The sequence below is a fragment of the Canis lupus genome, chromosome 3 (assembly GCF_048164855.1).
Source record: "Canis lupus baileyi chromosome 3, mCanLup2.hap1, whole genome shotgun sequence".
NCBI classification, from domain to species: Eukaryota; Metazoa; Chordata; class Mammalia; order Carnivora; family Canidae; genus Canis; species Canis lupus.
The window spans coordinates 14,715,998-14,727,215 of NC_132840.1; the positions used below are offsets into that span (position 1 = coordinate 14,715,998).

The following is an 11,218-nucleotide window of genomic DNA, read 5'->3' on the forward strand; positions in this document are numbered from 1 at the left end:
CAGACAACTCCTAATTTTAGCAGCCATCCGTCAGTCTTGCCTACAACACAAAGTCTGTAGATTATGACAACCATGGTATTTCAACTTGTCTCTGAAGTTAAAAAAAACATAGTAACAGTGCTGATGGGAAAAGTAAGGTTCCCATAGCCATACAACTTTGTTGCCACATTACTAACAAAAATAGATTTCCTTCTGTGGAGGTAAGTCAGAGCATCCAGACAATCAGACAGGCAGAGGCTGCCACGGTGGACTGTAACAACTGCTGGAAATTCTGAAAATGTTTTGCTCAGAGCAGAGTTGGCAGATGTCATGACAAAGGTGAAAACACGGTCTCTAGGATGCCCCCTGCCAAGGGAGGGGGGAAGGGAGGAGTCATTTAAACCTAACTGTAAAGATTCAAGGGAGGCTATTCCTTTCCTCTTGGCTCATCACCACCTTTACTACGCGATGCCTGGAATCTCTGCAGCCAGCAGGCGACATATGAAGGGAGCTGAAAAGCAGGAGCCGGAGCAGAGAGACAGAAGGCATCAAGGTCTTTGAAGAGGTCAGCGAGAGGCTGGCCACCCCAGCTGCGAGCCAACCACTCCCGTGAATGATCGTGATGTCGGAAAATACGCCCCTCAGTGCACCGGGCATCACGGTAAGGATGGGGTCCACCTGGGCCCACAGTGGCCTAACTGAGAAGGAAGCCCAGACAGCCTCGGGCGCGGAGCTCAGAGAAGCAGCGCAGGGGCTGGTGCCCTGCAGGCTGGGATCTGGTCCAGCAGCTTAAACTTTTTTTTTTTTTTTTTTTAAGATTTTATTTATTTATTCATGAGAGACACAGAGAGAGAGGCAGAGACCCGGGCAGAGGGAGAAGCAGGCTCCATGCAGGACTCTATCCTGGGTCTCCAGGATCAGGCCCTGGGCTGAAGGCGGTGCTAAACCACTGGTCCAGCAGCTTAGAGAGGACCCGATCAAGATGTCGTGTGTGCTTTTAACCCCAGCAAGCTAGAGACGGAGACAGAGAGAGAGAGAGAGAGGACGCTACTGCTTTGAGAGGGAATGAATACATGATCCCCGCAGGGGAAGCCCAGCTACTAAAACAGAATTCCTTCTCCTCTGATTTTATATAAAACACGGATAAATGAACAGCTATGTATGAAACACGTGTTAAACCCCAGTTGATTTGAAAGCTTCTAACCTCCCTGCGTCCTCAGTGGTGCCACAGGAGCCTGACAGCCGAGGGCAGGAAGAGATCCCGCAGCCCCACCTGGTGCAAGTGCAGGCCCAGCCCCGGCGAGCCCCGGGCCCTCGGGAGAAGCCGCTCCAGGCTCCTGCTGCCGCCAGCGCCGCCCTGGGCCGGAGGGCCCGGGGAGGAGGGGACGCGGGACCGAGCCCGACTGTGCCAACCGTCCTCTAGGTTCTGGGAAGTCAGGCGGGGGCCTGTGGGCTCCACGATGCCTTCCTCCTCCGAGGGCCTAGACGGCCACGCGCCTGTGGGAAGGCTCGGGTACCCCGGGGAAATGGGATAGTCGTGGATGCGGGGAAGGCTAATAAGCTTTAAAAGATGAAGTTTAAAAAAAAAAAAAAAAAAGATGCAGTCTTCCTTTAAGTAGTTGGTATTTTTGTTTCGGATGATGGGAGCACTCCAGATAGAGAACGGGGTCAGGTAAAGGTTTTTGGCTGAGAATCTGACAAAAGGAGCACAGCTCCCATTCCAGCCACCCATCCCCTGAAAGCACACGGGGCGAACTTTACAATTATTCTGGAGGCAGAAATGTCAGATGATCCAAGTGGAGGAAGAGAGAGGATACAACATAGTTCTGGTTTATAAAATTAATTGTCATGCGGTCACAACAGCTGGTCACTCTGGAGCCGCCACCCCCCTGTGGGAGATACTCCGTCACCAAGGGCTTTCTTTCACAGAGATTTTAGGGATCACGTAGTACAACCATCTTTTGAGCCTCACGATACTCTACAGGGTCTCCTCTGAGTGATCGCTCAGCCTAAACCAGACACGGAATCACAGGGAACAGAAAACCAGCAGTTTCTAAGCCCGATTCCTAAAAAGAATCTCCCCAAATAGGGACACACACTTGTGCACTCAAACAACATGCCTGCTCTTGGACAGAAGTGCCACCCAGACCCACACCAATGGTGCTATTATTTTAATAAATTCATTTTTTATTGGTGTTCAATTTGCCAGCATACAGAATAACACCCAGTGCCCATCCCGTCAAGTGCCCCCCTCAGTGCCCATCACCCATTCACCTCCACCTTCCTCCCCCCTCCACCACCCCTAGTTCGTTTCCCAGCATTAGGAGTCTTTATGTTCTGTCTCCCATTCTGATATTTCCTACCCATTTCTTCTCCCTTCCCTTCTATTCCCTTTCACTATTATTTATATTCCCCAATGAATGAGAACATATAATGTTTGTCCTTCTCCGATTGACTCATTTCACTTGGGTTGAACTGACAAAGTAGCTCCTCGAAGAGTCTGAAATTAGGAAAAAAGGAAAACTAGTGGTTCATCTTTGCATCTTTACGTTTACAAGCCATTTTCTCAAGCATTTGACTCATCTAGGAAACCTAATGAAAACAGGGCAGCACTTCGAGGTAAATTTCTTCATGGCCAAGTTGGAACTCCAACACCATGTTCCCAACCTGAGTACTGGACACTTCCCACCGCAAAATCCTGATTTTCGTGGCACAAATACTGCAGTTTAATGTCACCTAAAACAGACTTTTCCCTGTGTATTTTCCCAAAGACAGAACATAAGATTAAACTGTATTAAAGTTCAGAAACAAATTTAACAATTTAATGATTAATCTCCCTGAATTGTGCTTTCTTTTCAAGCCCGACTTCCAAATGCTTGTGTGGGAGATGGCAGGATTTGAAGAACCCAGAGGAAAACAGGATTCTTGGTAACTTCAGTGTAACAAATCTTCATACTTACCCGCTACGGGCTCCCAGGGCTGGGGGCTGAGTTAGTAAAACAACTGCTCAGTTGTGCCTTGGCTTCGTTACTCTGCTAATATATTTATTTGCTGCTACTGTTATCTGCTCAACATGCAGCCACTAAAAAGAGGATTCTGTTAACACTCTTAATATGGAATTTCTTTAGAGGCAAAACTGTCTTTAAGAAAGAAAAATGATACAACAAATAGGGCCAGGCAGAGTTAGTGCCTTGAAACTTTCAAATAATCTTATGGTGGTGAAGTGTTGCAAAGAATTTTATGTACCTCAAATGGGCATGATTTTCATGATGTCATTTGTGCTGGGTTTTGGTGGGAATGGGCCAGTATGAAGTGTATTTACTGAATCTTTATTTTAAGGATAGTATAACACTAAATACACATGCAATTATTTTAAGATGACTGGTGAAAATTTGTAATCCAGAACGATTTAGGATAGTGAGTAAACAATATAATCTCTTATTAATGATTGATATTTTCTTTTTATTTTTTTTTATTTTTTTATGATAGTCACAGAGAGAGAGAGAGAATGAGGCAGAGACACAGGCAGAGGGAGAAGCAGGCTCCATGCACCGGGAGCCCGACGTGGGATTCGATCCCGGGTCTCCAGGATCGCGCCCTAGGCCAAAGGCAGGCGCCAAACCGCTGCGCCACCCAGGGATCCCCAATGATTGATAATTTCAATGGGCAAATAGCTGCCAGATATGAAGAAAAGATTCTTTCCAAATATATTATATACACACACACATATATATAGTAGCTAATCCACAATTTTTGAAAATTTTATCATTATGTAGTTAAGAAGCAGTAATTCATTATTTACATTTCACCATAAGATTCTACATATTTAAGAAATTCTATAACTAGGTGAGGGATGAGTGTGTCACAGGAAACCAAAGGTTGTATGCTTCTCATTGACACATCCAGCTCTATTCAAAGGGAATTCAAAGATAATTTTCCTCTGTTTAGTCTCTGTAGAGTATTTTAAAATATTTTAAAATTCATGGGAATAATCAACACTCAGAAGAATTACATCTTTGGCAATGAAAAACACATTGAGGGGTTTTAGAGCCTTTGCAAACTGCCACTCAAGCTTATTATTTATGAACTCTTTGCTCTTTAAAATTGAGAACAAAGCAATTAACTACAATTTCACACCTTCAGGAAGATGAGGAACACAGTCTGCTATCTATTGTAAATTCCAAAGTGTATTCTTTCACTTAAATTTATAGTTCCATTGAGTGGAAATTTTCTTCTTATTCAAAATAAAGTAAGTGAATCTTTTTTTTTCACTGAAAATGGACAATGCATACCAATTTTGTTCTTAAGAAAGTAAGTTTAATAGACCCCATTGTCCAGATCATCGCAAGGCCAATATTTTCGAACATGAAGCACAGAGGTAGACCATAATCAGGGAGGCAACGTGCTGGCTGGCTTGCTCACTGAATGCGGTGATCAGAACTTCACAAACACATGCCTTGGCAACAACAGTGTGTTCAGGTTACCGAGCATGGCACTTGCTGGGGGTCAGGTCCTCGATCCCCACGGTGCCTGTGCTATGCTCCTACTACCACAAACCACCCAAGGTCTTGAAGCAGGGAGATCAGGGAGGGTCCCCCAGGTGGGAAGGCATGGATTGGAGCCCGGGCCGTCGGACCAGCATGCGAGCACCCCTCTCTGTTCACGGCTCTCTGCCCAAACAGGAGTCCCCAGCAGGCGCAGGGAGAGGCTACACAGCATGGATGACGTCTGTACCAAAACACCCCAACTCAACACAGGTGCCACCAAAAGAAAGTAACGGGATGTTCCTTTGGAGAATAAAAATAACAGAACGACTCACTTGTTTTTCATATTTTAGAGCTGCTCAAAGAAGGAATTAGAATTGAACCAATATCCCTTATGCCTTAGACCTGAACATTATCCTCTCATTCTTCCTCTTCCTACTGCCTGGGGCAGGCCCCTCAACTATTACACTAGACTCCAACATCATCCTCCCAACCTCAATCTCCTGCTCCATTCAATTTTTCAGAGGGACCCTGCTCACGACCAGTCTGCTGCTCAAGGAAACTTCCGATGGCTGCTCCTGACCATAGGATAAAATGTATACAACCCAGATGTCTTGGTTTCGGGTCCCAACTGGGCTCTCAACACTCTCCTTCCTTCTCTCATCAAGAAGTAACCACCAATCTAACTATTTCTGTGCAATTCCTGTCCCCCACCCCCACCTCAGCACTGGTCTGCAAGTACTTATCAAGATCATGCTATGTTTAGTGGTCTCTGCCTTGGAGAAGACACCCTGATAAATGCCAACCATAAATTCTTCCTCAAGTCACAGGTACTTAGTGCTCACAAGGACCATGCATGTACCTAGCTAAAATGAAACAACCTGGAAGAATGAGGGCAACTTTGGAGACTTTATCTAATCAGTTGGGAACTGTGTTTTTAGCTCAACTATTTTAGTCATCTTAACAACTCAAGCAAATGAGCATGTCTGGGGTGGAAATGGGGCTCAGTTCAGCCTGGGGGAGATTAGGGTCAAGGTGTTGATTTTCAAGGAGAGAAATGTTCGGTGAATTTTCCCCATATTCTGACTTAATTTCTGTGTTTATTTTGAAATTTGCCCCAACTACACTTTCTCACTTTCCCACAGTCACACACTTTTCCCTGCTTTACAAGAATTGTTTCCCATCCTCTACCTATTCAAACTCTGGAATAATATCACTATTCTGATCTACAAAGCTGTGCATGGAGCCCAGCTGGGCCTACATGGCAGCTCCTCACTGTGAGTTCCCACAGCTCCAGGCCCTCAGGCCACACTTCCGTCAATATAGAGCATTTGGGAAGCAGAATGTTTCTTCCATAATCTGGTCACGTTCAATATACCTGCAGTCTTATCAGAGCCTCAATTAGGACCCTCAAAATGTGTTGTTCAACAAATATGTTTCATTCAAAATTCTGTGTCATGTTATTTTTTCTATATATATTTTCTTTTTAAAAATGTACCTTGCATTTGCTTTCTTTTTATATTTAAAAAAATTTTTTCCAGCTGCCTTTCCAATGTCAAGTGCTTCAAGCATTTAATCTGTTAAGCCTCCATTCCCTCCCATGTAGATCGGAGATAAGAGTATTATCTAAAATATAAGGTTATTAGGGGAACGGACTGAAATAATGCATGAACAAAGTTAGCACCTGTCAGTAGCAACTGAATAATTGGTGAGAAGCGGAAAGACAAGCCAGACTCTAGGCTGAGAATAAAAAAAGGAAATCTATTACTGCCCTGAAGGATACTGCTCGGTTATAGGTCAGAAAAATATATAGATGGAAAATAAGAAAACATGGAAAATAGTACTAGAGAGACTTAGTGCAGATGAGAAAAGTCTTTCCATTCAAGATAAGTGTATGTTGGACGTTTCACAAAGGCAGAGCATGTGGATTCTAGCATCTGAGGTGGTTTCCTGTTTACCTTTGCCATGGCAAGTCTGTGCATGACATGGTAGGGGACAGGAAAAAGGTGAGGGTCGCATACTGGCCATCACAGTGACTTGATTCTGTGAAGTGCGGCCATTCTGTGTACACCCGCACGTGGAGACAGCAGCTAAGGGAGGAGGAAACTGATCTACGGACGCCGGTCAGCCCTTCCCACAGCACAGGAGCCAGCTGGCTCTACCAGGTTGAAATGGATCCCACTCACTCCACACAGGGGTGACTTATTACCGGGCACGGAGCACATCTGTCAGCAATAAAATGCACGAGTGACCAACAGTAAATGGCCCTGCCTGCCCATTTCCCTATCGTTTTTCTACCTATATAAATAATTGAATAGGTGCCTATGTGTTATACAGGTGATTGCCATTTAGCGTCAGGGAAGGAAAAATTCATCAATGCACCCCTTCCCCACAGAGGGTTATTAAAAACATACAAGAAGAAATGTGCTCTTAAAAAGATTTGTTTGGGGCACCTGGGTGTCTCAGTAGGTTAAACTCAGTAGGTGTGCCTTCAGCTCAGATCATGATCCCAGAGTTCCGGGATAGGGCCGTATGCTCAGTGGGGAGCTTGCTTCTCCCTCTTCCTCTGCCACTCCCCCTGCTTGTGGTTGCTTGATCTGTCACATTAATAAATAAAATCTTAAAAAAAATAAGATGGAAAATAAAAAAAAAATTAAATAAAATTAAAAAGATTTGGATTTACCACTGTAATGACCTATTTTTAGGAATTTTATTTTTAGTCAATATTTGTTACTTTCAAAGACACAAGTGGGTTTATTAAGATTAAGAACATGAGTAACAAACTTCAATCACAAAGCTAGAGTTTTCTCTAGCTATGTACCAATTTAGCACCAACTTAGCTGCTTAAAACAGCACATATTTATTTTCTCCCAATGTCCATGAGTCCGGAGTCCAGCCACAGCTGAGCTGGTCCTCTGCTCACGGTCTCACAGAGCTGCAAATAAGGGCCCGCAGGCCTGTATTCTCACTTGGAGGCCTCAGTGGGAAGAATGTGCTTCGTGCTCATCTGGGTTGTTGTCAGAATGGAACACACCTTGCAGCTGCCTGACTGCCCAGGTCTCTGCGGGCTGGTGGCTGGAGGCTGCCTCAAGGTCTTAGGGGCTGCCCACCCTTCCTAGAAGCCTTCCTCACCTCAGGGGCTTCTCACACACATGGCTACTTACTTCATCAGGTTCACAAGGGGAGGCTCTAGCTCCAGTTGGCTCTAACAGAATTTTCTACAATCTAATGTAATCTCAGGAATGACATCCCATTGCGTCTGCTCAGAAGCCCAGCAAAGGCCCTGCCTAGACTTGAGGAGAGGGCCCTGCACAAAGGCAGGAACATCAGGGACTGGGAATCACTTTAGGGTTTGTCTGCTGAATTAAGTGGACAACTTATAAAAACACATTTGTAGCCACTATCTCAGCACCTAAAATTAAAGGGTTAAAAGAAATGATTGATAAGCTAGACTTCATTAAAATTAAAAACTTCAAAAAAAAAAAAATAAAATAAAATAAAATTAAAAACTTCTGCTGAGACAATATCCAGATGAGAAGACAAGCCACAGACTAGAAGAAAATACTGACCAAGGACACCACTGAAAAAGGACTGTTTGCCAAAATCTGCAAAGAACTCTTAAAACTCAACATTAAAAAATACACTGAAGACCTTAAGAGACACCTCAGCAAAGAAGATCTACAGATGGAAAATAAGCATGTGGAAAACCTTCCCTCAATTTTTCATCAGGGAAATGGAAATTAAAACAAGGCAGTACAACTAGCTAGCTGTTAGAATGGCGACATTCCGGAACAAGGACCACAGCAAATGCTGGCAAGGGTGTAGAGCAACAGGACTGGGCAGCCATCACCAGGGTGGAGGTGCAGGAGGGAGAACAGGGCAGCCACTTGGGAAGACAAAACTAAACCTACTGTTAGAATACGATCCAGCAATTCTGCTCCTTGGAATTTCCCCCTAAGAAGTTGAAAATATATGTCTACACGAAAACACGGATATGATATGTTGGTGGCTTTATCCCTAACTGCCTAATCTTGTAAGTAACCACGATGTCCTTCAGCAGGTGTAGATAAACTGTGGTCCATCCAGATCATGGCATATTACTCAGCACCAAAAAGACATGAGCTATCAAGCCACAGAGGAACATCAGGGATTGTATTAATAAGAATTTCTAAGTGAAAGAAGCCCATCTGAAAAGGCTACATACTCTAGGACTCTAACTAGAAGCATTCTGGAGAAGGCTAAGCTACAGAGACAGTAGAAAGACAGCAGTTGTTAGGGTTTCAGATGGGGTGGGAATGTATTAGTGGAGCACAGAGAATTTTCAGGGGAGTGAAAATACCACATAGGCTATCATGATATCATTCTACTTTTGTCCAAATCCAGGAATGGCCAACACCAGAAATAAACCCTCATGTCATCTTCCTACTATGAGTAATTATATATGTCAATATAAGTTCAGTTATAACACATGTACCATCCTAGGGTGATACCGACAATGGGAGAAGCCATGCATGTGATGGGTAGGGAGTATATGGGAAATCTTTATGCCTCCCCCTCAATTTTGTTTTGAGACTTAACATTCTCTAAGAAAGTAATTTCTTTGAAAAAGTTAAAGGAATGAGGAAGACTCACATAGAGTAATACCTGGTGCCCCCCTTTTTCTGTGATGATTACAAATGTTATTTAAGTTCTTAAATCAAATATCCTCAGGGACACCTGGGTGGCTCCGCAGTTGAGTGTCTGCCTTTGGCTCAGGGTATGATCCTGGAGTCTCGGGATCGAGTCCCGCCTTGGCTCCCTGCATGGAGCCTGCTTCTCCTCCCTCTGCCTATGTCTCTGCCTCTCTCTATCTCTCATGAATAAATAAAATCTTAAAAAAAAATCCTCCTAGCAATGAACTTTTAAATATAATAAAATATAATTTTTTAAAAATTGAGTTTATAGATCATGTTTGCATATTTATCATGGAATTTTGCATCTGAGAATTAACACTTTTATGGACTATTTCTTTTCTAATTTGCTTCCAGAAAATAAAATAAAAATCATATATCATAAACAAAAATAGAATCATAGCCTTTTATACAGACAGAGCAGCTGCTGAAAATTCAATCTTAACCTGCAGCCAGCAGCAATATTTGAATGTCAGGGATTAACCTGGTGAGTAAATAAGTAAAGAGTCTATTCAATGACTGTAAATCATATTTTTAAAAATTCTTGAAACATAATTTGATTTCTAGGTAGAAGCTTATACATTTAGATCTAAATTTTTTTAAATAGTCCCTAGTATAAAAGGTTAGTGAACATCCCATTTATTCTTTTAAATATTTACTAATAATCATTTATATATACAGACATTGGGAATTGTATTAGTTATATATTGATGCTTAACAAAATAACCCCAATATTCAGCACCTGAAAAAGAAAACACTAACAGTTTCTGAAGATCAGGAATCCAAGATCAGTGTCCCTGGGCGTTCTGACTCAGGGTCTCCCATGGGATGGGCATCAAGATGGCGGCCAGGATGCTGATCATCAGAAGGTTCCCCTGGGCTTTTAGGATCTCCTACTAAGGCCATTCATGTGACTATTGGCTGGAGGCCTCAATTCCTCACTATGTATGCTCCTCCCTAGAGCTATTCATGATGTGGCAGCTGACTTTTCCCTTGAGTGAACAATCCAAGAGAGCAAGTACACAACCAAGCAGCAGTTATTTGTAACTTCATCTCAGAAGGGACACACCATCCTCTCATCTGTATTAGACTGGTCCCAGACACCAACCTTGACCCAAGTGGGAGTGAACTGCAAAAAAGCTGTGAGTCACTGGGAACATGGTACTCACAGTAAGACATGAATGAGCCATATCAGAACAAGTATCATTATCTTACTAGGTCGGCTTTATATCTGATGATAACCAGGAGTCCTTGGTGCCAATAGGATGAATAAAGAGCATGCACGGGGGCTGGGTAATAACTGCTTGTGTCGAAACACTCAGTCTGTAGCCATCATTCCATTCTCCCCAAGATTAGAACATCGTGCCTCTCCTCTGCTCACCATATTCCACCTCTGGACCTCTTTCCCAGCCTGCGACATAATGCCCATTCTTCAAGTATTATTTCAAATGCCGCTGCCTCCATAAATGTGTTCAACATCCCCTCGTAACCCAATGTTACTTTCTTCTGAATTCTACCCTCAGAGGTTTCAAATGTCTCTTACACCAACTATAACCTTCCCCCTACATTGTAATTATTAATCTAAGCATTTCTTCCCACTAATCCAGTTTCAACATTGTGTGAGGAAGGACAGGGTCTTCTTTCCTCTATGTCCAGCATGGCAGGTGTTCCACTGATTGCAGAAAACAGTGCATTACTGTGTGAAGGGAGATATATTGACACAGCAAGCTGTCGGAAGGACTCACACACAGGGTAGGGCCCAGGCGACAGGAAGACATGAAGGCAAAGGGAAAAATACGTTTTGAGGCTGAAGGTAAGCCAAATAATTAGAGAAATATCATTTTGAGGACAGCTCTATCCACCACATTGAACATATTGCCTGCATGTCTTTCCCCCAAACTCTCTAGTGAAGCAAATGCTCTACTAACTGGAGACATTCTTGACATCTACATGGGTTAAACCACATGAACTTCACAAAATTTTAAGTTTCTACTCATTTCCATCATCTTTTGAAAATGTAGACATCCAGACTGGAAAACCATTCCATCTCCATCACATTGTTGATTCCTGAATCCTGCTTGACAT

At 43.2% G+C, this 11,218-nt stretch overlaps 1 long non-coding RNA gene across 2 annotated transcripts; it reads left to right on the forward strand.

Annotated features, from left to right (window-relative positions):
* Nucleotides 1-220: 220 nt before the first annotated feature.
* On the forward strand, nucleotides 221-7,045 carry LOC140624497 (uncharacterized). Of its 2 annotated transcripts, XR_012023963.1 has the most exons (4): nucleotides 222-318; nucleotides 467-640; nucleotides 2,840-2,907; nucleotides 3,469-7,045. It is a non-coding gene; the product is annotated as an uncharacterized lncRNA (long non-coding RNA). The 2 variants fall into 2 exon arrangements; XR_012023962.1 differs by having other exon boundaries at nucleotides 221-640.
* Nucleotides 7,046-11,218: the final 4,173 nt, after the last annotated feature.